The sequence below is a fragment of the Festucalex cinctus genome, chromosome 1 (genome assembly GCF_051991245.1).
Source record: "Festucalex cinctus isolate MCC-2025b chromosome 1, RoL_Fcin_1.0, whole genome shotgun sequence".
NCBI lineage: Eukaryota > Metazoa > Chordata > Actinopteri > Syngnathiformes > Syngnathidae > Festucalex > Festucalex cinctus.
Genome location: NC_135411.1, coordinates 46,482,456 through 46,498,775, shown reverse-complemented (window position 1 = coordinate 46,498,775; position 16,320 = coordinate 46,482,456). Strand labels below are relative to the sequence as shown.

General features: G+C 42.1%; 1 protein-coding gene and 23 non-coding genes across 24 annotated transcripts in view; 1 reads left to right on the top strand and 23 right to left on the bottom strand.

Annotated features, from left to right (window-relative positions):
* ccdc18 (coiled-coil domain containing 18) overlaps nt 1–16,320 on the top strand; it is a 74,831-nt gene that overhangs the window by 35,388 nt on the left and 23,123 nt on the right. The window lies entirely within an intron of this gene.
* trnal-cag (transfer RNA leucine (anticodon CAG)) lies at nt 700–782 on the bottom strand. Its single transcript has one exon. It is a non-coding gene; the product is annotated as a tRNA-Leu (tRNA).
* trnal-cag (transfer RNA leucine (anticodon CAG)) lies at nt 8,026–8,108 on the bottom strand. The gene has a single exon. It is a non-coding gene; the product is annotated as a tRNA-Leu (tRNA).
* Nucleotides 8,504–8,586, bottom strand: trnal-cag (transfer RNA leucine (anticodon CAG)). The gene has a single exon. It is a non-coding gene; the product is annotated as a tRNA-Leu (tRNA).
* Nucleotides 8,731–8,813, bottom strand: trnal-cag (transfer RNA leucine (anticodon CAG)). The gene has a single exon. It is a non-coding gene; the product is annotated as a tRNA-Leu (tRNA).
* On the bottom strand, nt 9,185–9,267 carry trnal-cag (transfer RNA leucine (anticodon CAG)). Its single transcript has one exon. It is a non-coding gene; the product is annotated as a tRNA-Leu (tRNA).
* Nucleotides 9,412–9,494, bottom strand: trnal-cag (transfer RNA leucine (anticodon CAG)). Its single transcript has one exon. It is a non-coding gene; the product is annotated as a tRNA-Leu (tRNA).
* On the bottom strand, nt 9,651–9,733 carry trnal-cag (transfer RNA leucine (anticodon CAG)). The gene has a single exon. It is a non-coding gene; the product is annotated as a tRNA-Leu (tRNA).
* trnal-cag (transfer RNA leucine (anticodon CAG)) lies at nt 9,890–9,972 on the bottom strand. The gene has a single exon. It is a non-coding gene; the product is annotated as a tRNA-Leu (tRNA).
* On the bottom strand, nt 10,834–10,916 carry trnal-cag (transfer RNA leucine (anticodon CAG)). Its single transcript has one exon. It is a non-coding gene; the product is annotated as a tRNA-Leu (tRNA).
* Nucleotides 11,289–11,371, bottom strand: trnal-cag (transfer RNA leucine (anticodon CAG)). Its single transcript has one exon. It is a non-coding gene; the product is annotated as a tRNA-Leu (tRNA).
* trnal-cag (transfer RNA leucine (anticodon CAG)) lies at nt 11,528–11,610 on the bottom strand. The gene has a single exon. It is a non-coding gene; the product is annotated as a tRNA-Leu (tRNA).
* On the bottom strand, nt 11,755–11,837 carry trnal-cag (transfer RNA leucine (anticodon CAG)). The gene has a single exon. It is a non-coding gene; the product is annotated as a tRNA-Leu (tRNA).
* Nucleotides 11,982–12,064, bottom strand: trnal-cag (transfer RNA leucine (anticodon CAG)). The gene has a single exon. It is a non-coding gene; the product is annotated as a tRNA-Leu (tRNA).
* Nucleotides 12,221–12,303, bottom strand: trnal-cag (transfer RNA leucine (anticodon CAG)). Its single transcript has one exon. It is a non-coding gene; the product is annotated as a tRNA-Leu (tRNA).
* On the bottom strand, nt 12,460–12,542 carry trnal-cag (transfer RNA leucine (anticodon CAG)). The gene has a single exon. It is a non-coding gene; the product is annotated as a tRNA-Leu (tRNA).
* trnal-cag (transfer RNA leucine (anticodon CAG)) lies at nt 13,404–13,486 on the bottom strand. The gene has a single exon. It is a non-coding gene; the product is annotated as a tRNA-Leu (tRNA).
* trnal-cag (transfer RNA leucine (anticodon CAG)) lies at nt 13,859–13,941 on the bottom strand. The gene has a single exon. It is a non-coding gene; the product is annotated as a tRNA-Leu (tRNA).
* Nucleotides 14,098–14,180, bottom strand: trnal-cag (transfer RNA leucine (anticodon CAG)). The gene has a single exon. It is a non-coding gene; the product is annotated as a tRNA-Leu (tRNA).
* On the bottom strand, nt 14,325–14,407 carry trnal-cag (transfer RNA leucine (anticodon CAG)). The gene has a single exon. It is a non-coding gene; the product is annotated as a tRNA-Leu (tRNA).
* Nucleotides 14,552–14,634, bottom strand: trnal-cag (transfer RNA leucine (anticodon CAG)). The gene has a single exon. It is a non-coding gene; the product is annotated as a tRNA-Leu (tRNA).
* Nucleotides 14,791–14,873, bottom strand: trnal-cag (transfer RNA leucine (anticodon CAG)). The gene has a single exon. It is a non-coding gene; the product is annotated as a tRNA-Leu (tRNA).
* Nucleotides 15,030–15,112, bottom strand: trnal-cag (transfer RNA leucine (anticodon CAG)). The gene has a single exon. It is a non-coding gene; the product is annotated as a tRNA-Leu (tRNA).
* Nucleotides 15,974–16,056, bottom strand: trnal-cag (transfer RNA leucine (anticodon CAG)). The gene has a single exon. It is a non-coding gene; the product is annotated as a tRNA-Leu (tRNA).

Below are 16,320 nucleotides of genomic sequence, written 5' to 3'. Positions count from 1 at the left end.
AACCAACGCCTCCAGGGGAGACTACAAACTGAAGGCAGCGCCTTCTACCGCTCTGCCATCCTGACACGTTTAAGTTTTTGATAACTCTTCACTGGTTGGTTTATTAGTTTTATCAGCTTGCACAGTGTTTCTTGGTAGTGTTTGTTTAATTGGTTCTTGCATTGGTTTAAGGTTGATGGACAATTCATCCATCCAGTCAGGATAACTAATTAAAATAATTCTGTCAGAAGTGGGATTCCAACCCACGCCTCCAATGGAGACTGTAACCTGAACGCAGTGCCTGAGACCGCTCTGCCATCCTGACACGTTGAAGTGTTTGATAACTCTTCACTGGTTGGTTTATTTTATCAGCTTGCACTGCTGGTACTGTTTAATTGGTTCTTGCATTGGTTTCAGGTCGATAGACAATTTATCCATCCAGTCAGGGTCGCTAGTTAAAATTCTTCTGTCAGATGTGGGATTCGAACCGACGCCTCCAGTGGAGACTGCGACCTGAACACAGCGCCTTAGACCGCTCGTCCATCCTAACATGTTCAAGTGCTTGATAACACTTCACTGGTTGGTTTACTAGTTTTTTCAGCTTGCAAAGTTATTCTTGCACAGTGTTTCTTGGTACTGTTTGTTTAATTGGTTCTTGCATTGGTTTAAGGTAGATAGACAATTTATCCATCCAGTCAGGGTCGCTAGTTAAAATTCTTCTGTCAGAAGTGGGATTCGAACCCACGCCTCCAGTGGAGACTGCGACCTGAACGCAGCGCCTTAGACCGCTCGGCCATCCTGACACGTTCAAGTTCTTGATAACTCTTCACTGGTTGGTTTATTTTTTCAGATTGCATTGTTTCTTGGTACTGTTTGTTTAATTGGTTCTTGCATTGGTTTCAGGTCTATAGACAATTTATCCATCCTTTCAGGGTCGCTAGTCAAAATTCTTCTGTCAGAAGTGGGATTCTAACCAACGCCTCCAGGGGAGACTACAAACTGAAAGCAGCGCCTTCTTTTTTTTTTTTTTCTTTTTTTTTTTTTTTCTTTTTTTGCCCTATGTGTATATTTACAAAGTGTATAGTGCAAGCTAGTGAAGTGAGTAAGAGGAGCGACCAGCGGGGCCTCACCCAACCCGGCGGGTGTAGGTGGCGCGCCCGCCCCCCAGCACCCCCACCCCCACCCGCCCCCCACCTCATCCACCCGGCACCACAATGGGCGGACAGCCAGCGCAGCAGGGCTACTGGACAGCCCACCGGCCACCGGAGCCCGCCCGGGGCGCCAGGAGTTATACCGGAGTGGGGCAGGCCCCAAACCCTCGCCCGGCCCCCGGAGCCCGACGCCCGGGCCGGGGAGGGAGCCCCAGGCCCAGGGAGAGGGAGGGGGAGGGGCCGCAGGGCAGACAGGGAAGGGGGGGGGGGGGGGGAAGCGGGGAGAAGACGACAAGAAGGCGAAAGGGCGGCTGCAGGGCAGGAGGCGGGGGGGGGGAGGAGGAGGGAGGGCGACAAGGGAAAAGGGACCGGGAGGCAGAGGAGGATGGGCGGGAGGAGGCGAGGAGGGAGAGGCGACGGGGGGGAGGAAGGGGGAGGGGAGAGGGAACCACGGGGCACACCGGAGGCCCACCCACCCCGAACCGCGCCGCCGGGCACGGAGCAGCGGACCGCGCCGGGACGGCACCGCCCCGGGCACCAGGGGAAGCACCCCAACACCGCACCCCACAGCGGGCCCAGGGAGCGGCCAAGACGCAACCGCCACCGAGCAGACAACGGGGGGGGCAGAACCACCCCCGCCCGACCACAGGGGACGGCGTCAAGAAAATTGACTAATTAGCATGCAGTAACACCAAGTGTTGATGCTTAGTGCCCACTAGAAATAGATCTTAAGGAGTTATTGAGTATAGTGTCGTATAGTGTGGTATGCTCGAGCCCACTAGCAGCAACTAGGTTCCTGACTATATAAAAATAAAAACAATCAGATACAAAATACCAAATACAGAAGCAGCGAAAACAGAAGTTGTAACGATGTGGTGGCTCTCGTTAACAGGCAGAATCTTGGCAGGATTAAGTTGCCAAATTGAGATTAAAATATTCTATGTACATAGACCATATTTGTTTAAATCTTGATACTTGATTTTTATTTAAGGCAGAGATTTTTTCCATTGAGATATAGTTTATTAGTAAGTTTAACCAGTGGTCGATATTTAGAGATTGTTTATTTTTCCAATTGACAAGGATTATTTTTTTAGCAATAGTAAGGGCTATAAATATAGATTGAGATTGTTTACATGGTAGCTCAGTTATTGTTAAGTCACCTAGTAAACACAATCTTGGAGATAAAGGAAGCCTACAGTTTAATATATCAGCGAGCTTTTCCAAGATTTTAGTCCAGAAATGCAGCACTGGAGTACATGACCATAAAGCATGAAGATAAGTATCGGCAGTGTTTTGTGAGCACTGGAGACAAATGTCGGAGTCAGAGAGTCCCATTTTTTTCATCATATATTGTGTAATATATGTTCTATGAAGTATCTTATATTGGATAAGTTGCAAATTTGTCTGTTTGGTCATTTTAAATACATTTTCACAGATTTGGGTCCAAAAGTCTGGTTCCGGAACTATAGACAAGTCTTTTTCCCATTTTAAAGTCGGTAAATACGTTTTATTTGTGTATAAAAATAACTTATATATTTTTGATATTTTCTTTATTGTTGTTGGAGAAAGCTTTATAATATCTTTAGCTAAGACAGGCAGTTGGAGCGTATCCTGAAGTGTTGGGATTTGTTTCTTAACCATATTTTTAACTTGCAGATAATGTAAGAAATTTCCCTTTTTTATTTCATATTTCTGGACCAAGTTTGTATACGATATAAACTTATTATCTGAGAAAAGATGATGAAGGTGTGTAATTCCTTTCTGCTCCCATAGGCTTAAATGGAACGACTGATTATTAAGTTGAAAGTCGGGGTTATGCCAAATGGGAGAGAGCCCACAGGGCGCCAATTGGGAGTTTGTAATTTCTAATGCCTTCCACCAGGCAGTCAGGGTGGCGGCTATCATTGGGTTTTTAAAACAATTATGTCGTCTTATTGATTTTGTAATAAAGAGTAAATCTGACAGTCTAAGATTATTACAATCCTTCTGCTCCAATTCCAACCAACAGTTAGTATCTCTGTTGGGTTGTGTCCATAGCACAAGATATTGTAGTTGATTAGCTAAATAATAGTACATAAAGTTTGGTGCCTCTAAACCTCCTTTAGATTTACTTTCCTGAAGAGTAGATAGACTAATTTTGGCTTTTTTTTTATTCCAATAGAATTTTATGATAGCAGAGTCCAGCGATTGGAACCAGTTAGACGTAGGTTTAAATGGAATCATTGAAAATAAATAATTAATCTTTGGTAAAACTTTCATTTTTATAGTAGCTATCCGTCCTATTAAAGAGATCGGAAGATTATTCCAGCGCTCCAGGTCACTACGGATACTATCCAATAATGGTGAAAAATTTAAAGAAGTTAATTCAGTTAACTTAGGTGAAATTTTAACACCTAAGTATTTTAAATTACCTGTAGGAAAGGAGTAGTGTGGATCCTGACTTGTAGGATTCCATGAATTTTCTGTAATAGGTAATAATGTTGATTTTGTCCAGTTAATAGAGTAATCTGATAAGTGAGAGAATTTAGTTATTAATTTAAATGCTTCCCCTAGCGAGATAGCAGGTTCTTCTAAATAGAGTAATATATCATCGGCATATAGATTAATTTTATGTTCTATTGTCCCGGAGTGGATTCCTTGGATCCGTCTATCCTGACGTATAGCTAATGCAAGCGGCTCAATAAATATAGCAAATAATAAAGGAGAAATTGGGCACCCTTGTCTTGTTCCCCTTTGTAAAGTAAAACTCTGTGATGTAATCCCATTAGTAGTAACTGTAGCTTTAGGAGAATCATATAATATTGAGACCCATTGAATGAATGACTCCCCGAAGCCGAATTTATTTAAGACAGCAAAGAGGAAGGACCAGTTAACTTTATCGAATGCTTTTTCTGCATCCAGCGAAATAACAACTGCCTTTTTATCATACGGCTGTGACATACTAATCAAGTTAAAGAGTCTCCTAATATTATTAGTAGAATGACGACCTTTAATAAAACCTGTTTGATCACTATGAATAATTGTCGAGATTACCGTCTCTAATCGAGATGCCAAGGCCTTAGCGATAATTTTAATATCGGTATTAATTAGTGATATCGGTCGGTAACTTGACGGGAGGGTATGGTCTTTTTCTGGCTTTAATAAAAGTTTAATTGCTGCTATATTCATATCTTGACGTATATCACCTTTACTTTTAATTTCAGTTACTACTCTTAGAAATAATGGAGCAAACATTAACCAGAAATGTTTAAAAAATATAGCCGGAAAGCCGTCTGGACCAGGTGCTCTGCCATTAGGCATACTGTCTAAAGCACGATACAACTCATCTATAGTAAGCGGGGTATCGAGAATATCTTTATGTTCAATAGATAACTGAGGTATATTTAAGCTGTTTAGGAATTCCTCAATATATTCAGGGTTAGGTCTATTAATTTCTGTGTATAGATTTCGATAATAGTTATAAAAAATATGGTTAATTTCTTCTGGTGATTGTGTGCATTCACCATTTATATCTTTAATAGCCATTATAAGAGATTTTTCCCGATTCCGTTGAAGTTGATTTGCCAGGAATTTACCTGATTTATTATTATGTTCAAAATTATTATATCTCAACTGTTGTATTATAAACTCTGTCTTTTTAGATAACATGTTATCTAACTGTATTTTTATATTCTGTAGTTCTATCCATATTTGATTATTTGGGTTTAATACATATTCATCCGTTAGTTGTTTAATTTTATCTTCCAGGTATTTTTCTAATTTTTGATCCTGTTTCTTTTTATAAGTTGAATATGATATAATTTTCCCTCTAATTACCGCTTTCCCTGCTTCCCAGAGAAGAGATGGAGATATATTTGGAGAGTCATTTATTTCCAAAAAATCTGCCCACTCCCTTCTAATAATTTTATCAAACTCTACGTCTTTCAGTAATGAGATGTTAAAACGCCATATCGGGGGAGGTTTAAAGGTAGAGTCAATTTGTAGAGTGAGGGAGACTGGTGCATGATCACTTATAATTATAGAATGTATTTTTATAGCAGTTTTATCAACAATAGAATTATTTGTAAGGAAAAAATCAATTCTTGAGAATGATCGGTGCACAGCAGAGAAGAAAGTAAATTCCTTCTTAGTTGGGTTTTGAAGTCTCCAGCCATCGCTGAGGCCAAAATCCTCCATATATTCATCTATTACTTTAGCGGATCGTAATCGCCTTGTATATATCGTATTATTAGAACGATCTATTAACGGGTTCAAGACCGTGTTAAAATCACCTCCAATAATAATAGTAGAATTTGTTGCTAAATCGAGTAACCGAGAGAAAAATTCATGGAAAAAATCAGGGTCATCATTATTTGGGGCATATAAATTACCAATTGTATATACTTTATTAAATATAGTTACCTGGATAATAATATATCGGCCCTCTAAATCTGTTACTATATTATTTAGAGTAAAGAATAAATTCTTATGTATAAGTATAGAGACACCTCTTTGTCTACTATTATAGGAGGCAGAGTAAACTTGACTAAAATTTGTATCTATAAATAATTTTTCTTCTGATTTTTGTAAGTGGGTTTCTTGTAGGAGACAAATATCTGCCTTAAATTTTGAGAGATGGTCTAAAATTTTTATTCTTTTTGCCTGGGAGCGAGCGCCACACACATTCCAGGAGACCAGAACTAATTTCTGCATACAAGCAATATAGACTCAGTCTTATGTATACATCTATATAAGCTGCTTATTAATATTAACATATTGTAGGATAGCAAAAGAGTAATTAGGCAATTTATATAATTTATATAAAGAGAGAGATAGCAAGTAGATAAGTATAATAGTGAAGAAACGTGGGGGGAAGTGAGTGTGAAGGAAATCTGTGGGGGATTCAACATAACAATACACCAGTAAATGGTGACCTAAGTGAGATTATTATTATTATTATTATTATTTTTTTTTAGGAATATATTTTTATATTATTATTATTATTATTATTATTACTATATAGCCTATGCATAATATAAATTCATATTCTATTTCGTAACCCATTATCCATACATATACATATACATACATATACATATACATATATATACATATATACACATATACATACACATACATATACATATACATATGTCAAATAATCACACAATGCTCGGCTCTACCAATTGTCAGTTAGAACAGCCAAGGGGTCGAGGTTGGGTTTCGGAATAGCTGGCCGTCGATATATAATTTATCAACGACCATCGAAGTCCGTTTACCCTCCTGTCTATTTTGTTTCATTATAGGAAACAGTACTTTTCGCCGCTCGTTTATCTCTCTTGGGAATTGATCATTCATCCCGAAAGATGTCCCTTTGAGCTCCCGTCCTTTACTTTTTACCAATTCTTTATGTTTAAAATGTTCGAACTTAGCAATAATAGGACGGGGCTTATTGCCCTTACGAGCTCCGAGCCGGTGTACACGGTGAAAAGAGATATTATTTACCGTCTCCTGTGGGATCTTTAGCGATGATGTCATGAATTTTTTTATCTCACTCTCTGGATTATCTGGAGAATTTTCGGATATACCTGAGAATATTAGATTTTCCCGCATACTACGGGATTGAACATCTAAGACCGTTTCCTTTAGCATTTTATTTTCCTTTTTAATCGTCTCCAACTCGGCTGTGACAGCGACGAGAGAGGAGCGTAGCTCGGAGTTATCGCATTGGAGATCGCTTACCTGTTGGCTAACGAATTCCAAACTTGCCTTTAATTCTTTGACGTCCTCGCGGATAAGACAGAGGACGTCAAGTTTTGTATTTATGGAATCCAGCATACTCACCGATACGTCGGCGGTTGCTAAATCGTCCGTGTCTGTTGACGAGTCATTTTTCCTTTTTTTTTTCGAAGGATTATCCCGACTAGCCGCCGGCTCATCCATCGCGCAGCTATAAAAATAATCGTCAATAAAACGTTCGAGGTCGTCCACACTGGATAATATTTCCGATCTTTCTTAGAAAAGAAAAAAATCGAATTTATCTAATCATTAAATTCGGGTTTAATTAGAAATGATGGGAAATGTCCGCGATAACTCTTCACTGGTTGGTTTATTTTTTCAGATTGCATTGTTTCTTGGTACTGTTTGTTTAATTGGTTCTTGCATTGGTTTCAGGTCTATAGACAATTTATCCATCCTTTCAGGGTCGCTAGTCAAAATTCTTCTGTCAGAAGTGGGATTCTAACCAACGCCTCCAGGGGAGACTACAAACTGAAAGCAGCGCCTTCTACCGCTCTGCCATCCTGACACGTTTAAGTTTTTGATAACTCTTCACTGGTTGGTTTATTAGTTTTATCAGCTTGCACAGTGTTTCTTGGTAGTGTTTGTTTAATTGGTTCTTGCATTGGTTTAAGGTTGATGGACAATTCATCCATCCAGTCAGGATAACTAATTAAAATAATTCTGTCAGAAGTGGGATTCCAACCCACGCCTCCAATGGAGACTGTAACCTGAACGCAGTGCCTGAGACCGCTCTGCCATCCTGACACGTTGAAGTGTTTGATAACTCTTCACTGGTTGGTTTATTTTATCAGCTTGCACTGCTGGTACTGTTTAATTGGTTCTTGCATTGGTTTCAGGTCGATAGACAATTTATCCATCCACTCAGGGTCGCTAGTCAAAATTCTTCTGTCAGAAGTGGGATTCGAACCGACGCCTCCAGTGGAGACTGCGACCTGAACACACCGCCTTAGACCGCTCGTCCATCCTAACATGTTCAAGTGCTTGATAACACTTCACTGGTTGGTTTACTAGTTTTTTTCAGCTTGCAAAGTTATTCTTGGAACTGTTTGATTAATTGGTTCAACGTAGACAGACAATTTATCCATCCAGTCAGGGTCGCTAGTTAAAATTGTTCTGTCAGAAGTGGGATTCAAACCCACGCCTCCACTGGAGACTGCGACCTGAACGCAGCGCCTTAGACCACTCGGTCATCCTGACACTTCGTAGTGTTTGATAACTCTTCACTGGTTGCTTTATTAGTTTTATCAGCTTGCAAGAAGTTTCTTGGTACAGTTTGTTTAATTGGTTCTGGCATTGGTTTAAGGTCAATAGACCATTCATCCATCCAGTTTTATCAGCTTGCAACATTTCTTCTGTCAGAAGTGGGATTCGAACCCACGCCTCCAGGCGAGACTGCAAACTGAAAGCAGCGCCTTCTACCGCTCGGCAATCCTGACACGTTCAAGTTTTTGATAACTCTTCACTGGTTGGTGTATTAGTTTTATCAGCTTGCACAGTGTTTCTTGGTACTGTTTGTTTAATTGGTTCTTGCATTGGTTTAAGGTAGATAGACAATTTATCCATCCAGTCAGGGTCGCAAGTTAAAATTCTTCTGTCAGAAGTGGGATTCGAACCCACGCCTCCAGTGGAGACTGCGACCTGAACGCAGCGCCTTAGACCGCTCGGCCATCCTGACACATTCAAGTGCTTGATACCTCTTCACTGGTTGGTTCATTAGTTTTGTCAGCTTGCAAGGTTATTCTTGGAACTGTTTGATTAATTGGTTCAACGGAGATAGACAATTTATCCATCCAGTCAGGGTCGCTAGTTAAAATTCTTCTGTCAGAAGTGGGATTCTAACCCACGCCTCCAGTGGAGACTGCGACCTGAACGCAGCGCCTTAGACCGCTCGGCCATCCTGACACGTTGAAGAGTTTGATAACTCCTCACTGGTTGGTTTATTAGTTTTGTCAGCTTGCAAAGTTATTCTTGGTACTGTTTGATTAATTGGTTCAACGTAGAGAGACAATTTATCCATCCAGTCAGGGTCGCTGGTTAAAAGTCTTCTGTCAGAAGTGGGATAAGAACTCACGCCTCCAGTGGAGACTGCGACCTAAAGGCAGCGCCTTAGACCGCTCGGCCATCCTGACACGTTCAAGTTTTTGATAACTCTTCACTGGTTGGTTCATTAGTTTTGTCAGCTTGCAAGGTTATTCTTGGAACTGTTTGATTAATTGGTTCAACGGAGATAGACAATTCATCCATCCAGTCAGGGTCGCTAGTTAAAATTCTTCTGTCCGAAGTGGGATTCGAACCCACGCCTCCAGTGGAGACTGCGACCTGAACGCAGCACCTTAGACCGCTCGGCCATCCTGACACGTTGAAGAGTTTGATAACTCCTCACTGGTTTGTTTATTAGTTTTGTCAGGTTTCAAAGTTATTCTTGGTACTGTTTGATTAATTGGTTCAATGTAGATAGACAATTTATCCATCCAGTCAGGGTCGCGAGTTAAAATTCTTCTGTCAGAAGTGGGATTCGAACCCTCGCCTCCAGTGGAGACTGCGACCTGAACGCAGCACCTTAGACCGCTCGGCCATCCTGACACGTTGAAGAGTTTGATAACTCCTCACTGGTTGGTTTATTAGTTTTATCAGCTTGCAACAAGTTTCTTGGTACTGTTTGTTTAATTGGTTCTGGCATTGGTTTAAGGTCGATAGACAATTCATCCATCCAGTCAGGGTAACTAGTTAAATTTCTTCTGTCAGAAGTGGGATTCGAACCCACGCCTCCAGTGGAGACTGCGACCTGAACGCAGCGCCTTAGACCGCTCGGCCACCCTGACACGTTGAAGAGTTTGATAACTCCTCACTGGTTGGTTTATTAGTTTTATCAGCTTGCAACAAGTTTCTTGGTACTGTATGTTTAATTGGTTCTGGCATTGGTTTAAGGTCGATAGACAATTCATCCATCCAGTCAGGGTAACTAGTTAAATTTCTTCTGTCAGAAGTGGGATTCGAACCCACGCCTCCAGTGGAGACTGCGACCTGAACGCAGCGCCTTAGACCGCTCGGCCATCCTGACACGTTGAAGAGTTTGATAACTCCTCACTGGTTGGTTTATTAGTTTTGTCAGCTTGCAAAGTTATTCTTGGTACTGTTTGATTAATTGGTTCAACGTAGAGAGGCAATTTATCCATCCAGTCAGGGTCGCTAGTTAAAATTCTTCTGTCAGATGTGGGATTCGAACCGACGCCTCCAGTGGAGACTGCGACCTGAACACAGCGCCTTAGACCGCTCGTCCATCCTAACATGTTCAAGTGCTTGATAACACTTCACTGGTTGGTTTACTAGTTTTTTCAGCTTGCAAAGTTATTCTTGCACAGTGTTTCTTGGTACTGTTTGTTTAATTGGTTCTTGCATTGGTTTCAGGTCTATAGACAATTTATCCATCCTTTCAGGGTCGCTAGTCAAAATTCTTCTGTCAGAAGTGGGATTCTAACCAACGCCTCCAGGGGAGACTACAAACTGAAGGCAGCGCCTTCTACCGCTCTGCCATCCTGACACGTTTAAGTTTTTGATAACTCTTCACTGGTTGGTTTATTAGTTTTATCAGCTTGCACAGTGTTTCTTGGTAGTGTTTGTTTAATTGGTTCTTGCATTGGTTTAAGGTTGATGGACAATTCATCCATCCAGTCAGGATAACTAATTAAAATAATTCTGTCAGAAGTGGGATTCCAACCCACGCCTCCAATGGAGACTGTAACCTGAACGCAGTGCCTGAGACCGCTCTGCCATCCTGACACGTTGAAGTGTTTGATAACTCTTCACTGGTTGGTTTATTTTATCAGCTTGCACTGCTGGTACTGTTTAATTGGTTCTTGCATTGGTTTCAGGTCGATAGACAATTTATCCATCCACTCAGGGTCGCTAGTCAAAATTCTTCTGTCAGAAGTGGGATTCGAACCCACACCTCCAGTGGAGACTGCGACCTGAACGCAGCGCCTTAGACCGCTCGGCCATCCTGACACGTTGAAGAGTTTGATAACTCCTCACTGGTTGGTTTACTAGTTTTTTTCAGCTTGCAAAGTTATTCTTGGAACTGTTTGATTAATTGGTTCAACGTAGATAGATAATTTATCCATCCAGTCAGGGTCGCTAGTTAAAATTCTTCTGTCAGAAGTGGGATTCGAACCGACGCCTCCAGTGGAGACTGCGACCTGAACACAGCGCCTTAGACCGCTCGTCCATCCTAACATGTTCAAGTGCTTGATAACACTTCGCTGGTTGGTTTACTAGTTTTTTCAGCTTGCAAAGTTATTCTTGGAACTGTTTGATTAATTGGTTCAACGTAGACAGACAATTTATCCATCCAGTCAGGGTCGCTAGTTAAAATTCTTCTGTCAGAAGTGGGATTCAAACCCACGCCTCCACTGGAGACTGCGACCTGAACGCAGCGCCTTAGACCACTCGGTCATCCTGACACTTTGTAGTGTTTGATAACTCTTCACTGGTTGCTTTATTTGTTTTATCAGCTTGCAAGAAGTTTCTTGGTACAGTTTGTTTAATTGGTTCTGGCATTGGTTTAAGGTAGATAGACAATTCATCCATCCAGTCAGGGTAACTAGTTAAATTTCTTCTGTCAGAAGTGGGATTCGAACCCACGCCTCCAGTGGAGACTGCAACCTGAACGCAGCGCCTTAGACCGCTCGTCCATCCTGACACGTTGAAAAGTTTGATAACTCCTCACTGGTTGGTTTATTAGTTTTGTCAGCTTGCAAAGTTATTCTTGGTACTGTTTGATTAATTGGTTCAACGGAGATAGACAATTCATCCATCCAGTCAGGGTCGCTAGTTAAAATTCTTCTGTCAGAAGTGGGATTCGAACCCACGCCTCCAGTGGAGACTGCGACCTGAACGCAGCACCTTAGACCGCTCGGCCATCCTGACACGTTGAAGAGTTTGATAACTCCTCACTGGTTTGTTTATTAGTTTTGTCAGCTTTCAAAGTTATTCTTGGTACTGTTTGATTAATTGGTTCAACGTAGATAGACAATTTATCCATCCAGTCAGGGTCGCGAGTTAAAATTCTTCTGTCAGAAGTGGGATTCGAACCCTCGCCTCCAGTGGAGACTGCGACCTGAACGCAGCGCCTTAGACCGCTCGGCCATCCTGACACGTTGAAGAGTTTGATAACTCCTCACTGGTTGGTTTATTAGTTTTATCAGCTTGCAACAAGTTTCTTGGTACTGTTTGTTTAATTGGTTCTGGCATTGGTTTAAGGTCGATAGACAATTCATCCATCCAGTCAGGGTAACTAGTTAAATTTCTTCTGTCAGAAGTGGGATTCGAACCCACGCCTCCAGTGGAGACTGCGACCTGAACGCAGCGCCTTAGACCGCTCGGCCATCCTGACACGTTGAAGAGTTTGATAACTCCTCACTGGTTGGTTTATTAGTTTTATCAGCTTGCAACAAGTTTCTTGGTACTGTATGTTTAATTGGTTCTGGCATTGGTTTAAGGTCGATAGACAATTCATCCATCCAGTCAGGGTAACTAGTTAAATTTCTTCTGTCAGAAGTGGGATTCGAACCCACGCCTCCAGTGGAGACTGCGACCTGAACGCAGCGCCTTAGACCGCTCGGCCATCCTGACACGTTGAAGAGTTTGATAACTCCTCACTGGTTGGTTTATTAGTTTTGTCAGCTTGCAAAGTTATTCTTGGTACTGTTTGATTAATTGGTTCAACGTAGAGAGGCAATTTATCCATCCAGTCAGGGTCGCTAGTTAAAATTCTTCTGTCAGATGTGGGATTCGAACCGACGCCTCCAGTGGAGACTGCGACCTGAACACAGCGCCTTAGACCGCTCGTCCATCCTAACATGTTCAAGTGCTTGATAACACTTCACTGGTTGGTTTACTAGTTTTTTCAGCTTGCAAAGTTATTCTTGCACAGTGTTTCTTGGTACTGTTTGTTTAATTGGTTCTTGCATTGGTTTCAGGTCTATAGACAATTTATCCATCCTTTCAGGGTCGCTAGTCAAAATTCTTCTGTCAGAAGTGGGATTCTAACCAACGCCTCCAGGGGAGACTACAAACTGAAGGCAGCGCCTTCTACCGCTCTGCCATCCTGACACGTTTAAGTTTTTGATAACTCTTCACTGGTTGGTTTATTAGTTTTATCAGCTTGCACAGTGTTTCTTGGTAGTGTTTGTTTAATTGGTTCTTGCATTGGTTTAAGGTTGATGGACAATTCATCCATCCAGTCAGGATAACTAATTAAAATAATTCTGTCAGAAGTGGGATTCCAACCCACGCCTCCAATGGAGACTGTAACCTGAACGCAGTGCCTGAGACCGCTCTGCCATCCTGACACGTTGAAGTGTTTGATAACTCTTCACTGGTTGGTTTATTTTATCAGCTTGCACTGCTGGTACTGTTTAATTGGTTCTTGCATTGGTTTCAGGTCGATAGACAATTTATCCATCCACTCAGGGTCGCTAGTCAAAATTCTTCTGTCAGAAGTGGGATTCGAACCCACACCTCCAGTGGAGACTGCGACCTGAACGCAGCGCCTTAGACCGCTCGGCCATCCTGACACGTTGAAGAGTTTGATAACTCCTCACTGGTTGGTTTACTAGTTTTTGTCAGCTTGCAAAGTTATTCTTGGAACTGTTTGATTAATTGGTTCAACGTAGATAGATAATTTATCCATCCAGTCAGGGTCGCTAGTTAAAATTCTTCTGTCAGAAGTGGGATTCGAACCGACGCCTCCAGTGGAGACTGCGACCTGAACACAGCGCCTTAGACCGCTCGTCCATCCTAACATGTTCAAGTGCTTGATAACACTTCGCTGGTTGGTTTACTAGTTTTTTCAGCTTGCAAAGTTATTCTTGGAACTGTTTGATTAATTGGTTCAACGTAGACAGACAATTTATCCATCCAGTCAGGGTCGCTAGTTAAAATTCTTCTGTCAGAAGTGGGATTCAAACCCACGCCTCCACTGGAGACTGCGACCTGAACGCAGCGCCTTAGACCACTCGGTCATCCTGACACTTTGTAGTGTTTGATAACTCTTCACTGGTTGCTTTATTTGTTTTATCAGCTTGCAAGAAGTTTCTTGGTACAGTTTGTTTAATTGGTTCTGGCATTGGTTTAAGGTAGATAGACAATTCATCCATCCAGTCAGGGTAACTAGTTAAATTTCTTCTGTCAGAAGTGGGATTCGAACCCACGCCTCCAGTGGAGACTGCAACCTGAACGCAGCGCCTTAGACCGCTCGTCCATCCTGACACGTTGAAAAGTTTGATAACTCCTCACTGGTTGGTTTATTAGTTTTGTCAGCTTGCAAAGTTATTCTTGGTACTGTTTGATTAATTGGTTCAACGGAGATAGACAATTCATCCATCCAGTCAGGGTCGCTAGTTAAAATTCTTCTGTCAGAAGTGGGATTCGAACCCACGCCTCCAGTGGAGACTGCGACCTGAACGCAGCACCTTAGACCGCTCGGCCATCCTGACACGTTGAAGAGTTTGATAACTCCTCACTGGTTTTTTTATTAGTTTTGTCAGCTTTCAAAGTTATTCTTGGTACTGTTTGATTAATTGGTTCAACGTAGATAGACAATTTATCCATCCAGTCAGGGTCGCGAGTTAAAATTCTTCTGTCAGAAGTGGGATTCGAACCCTCGCCTCCAGTGGAGACTGCGACCTGAACGCAGCGCCTTAGACCGCTCGGCCATCCTGACACTTTGAAGAGTTTGATAACTCCTCACTGGTTGGTTTATTAGTTTTATCAGCTTGCAACAAGTTTCTTGGTACTGTTTGTTTAATTGGTTCTGGCATTGGTTTAAGGTCGATAGACAATTCATCCATCCAGTCAGGGTAACTAGTTAAATTTCTTCTGTCAGAAGTGGGATTCGAACCCACGCCTCCAGTGGAGACTGCGACCTGAACGCAGCGCCTTAGACCGCTCGGCCATCCTGACACGTTGAAGAGTTTGATAACTCCTCACTGGTTGGTTTATTAGTTTTATCAGCTTGCAACAAGTTTCTTGGTACTGTATGTTTAATTGGTTCTGGCATTGGTTTAAGGTCGATAGACAATTCATCCATCCAGTCAGGGTAACTAGTTAAATTTCTTCTGTCAGAAGTGGGATTCGAACCCACGCCTCCAGTGGAGACTGCGACCTGAACGCAGCGCCTTAGACCGCTCGGCCATCCTGACACGTTGAAGAGTTTGATAACTCCTCACTGGTTGGTTTATTAGTTTTGTCAGCTTGCAAAGTTATTCTTGGTACTGTTTGATTAATTGGTTCAACGTAGAGAGGCAATTTATCCATCCAGTCAGGGTCGCTAGTTAAAATTCTTCTGTCAGATGTGGGATTCGAACCGACGCCTCCAGTGGAGACTGCGACCTGAACACAGCGCCTTAGACTGCTCGTCCATCCTAACATGTTCAAGTGCTTGATAACACTTCACTGGTTGGTTTACTAGTTTTTTCAGCTTGCAAAGTTATTCTTGCACAGTGTTTCTTGGTACTGTTTGTTTAATTGGTTCTTGCATTGGTTTCAGGTCTATAGACAATTTATCCATCCTTTCAGGGTCGCTAGTCAAAATTCTTCTGTCAGAAGTGGGATTCTAACCAACGCCTCCAGGGGAGACTACAAACTGAAGGCAGCGCCTTCTACCGCTCTGCCATCCTGACACGTTTAAGTTTTTGATAACTCTTCACTGGTTGGTTTATTAGTTTTATCAGCTTGCACAGTGTTTCTTGGTAGTGTTTGTTTAATTGGTTCTTGCATTGGTTTAAGGTTGATGGACAATTCATCCATCCAGTCAGGATAACTAATTAAAATAATTCTGTCAGAAGTGGGATTCCAACCCACGCCTCCAATAGAGACTGTAACCTGAACGCAGTGCCTGAGACCGCTCTGCCATCCTGACACGTTGAAGTGTTTGATAACTCTTCACTGGTTGGTTTATTTTATCAGCTTGCACTGCTGGTACTGTTTAATTGGTTCTTGCATTGGTTTCAGGTCGATAGACAATTTATCCATCCACTCAGGGTCGCTAGTCAAAATTCTTCTGTCAGAAGTGGGATTCGAACCCACACCTCCAGTGGAGACTGCGACCTGAACGCAGCGCCTTAGACCGCTCGGCCATCCTGACACGTTGAAGAGTTTGATAACTCCTCACTGGTTGGTTTACTAGTTTTTTTCAGCTTGCAAAGTTATTCTTGGAACTGTTTGATTAATTGGTTCAACGTAGATAGATAATTTATCCATCCAGTCAGGGTCGCTAGTTAAAATTCTTCTGTCAGAAGTGGGATTCGAACCGACGCCTCCAGTGGAGACTGCGACCTGAACACAGCGCCTTAGACCGCTCGTCCATCCTAACATGTTCAAGTGCTTGATAACACTTCGCTGGTTGGTT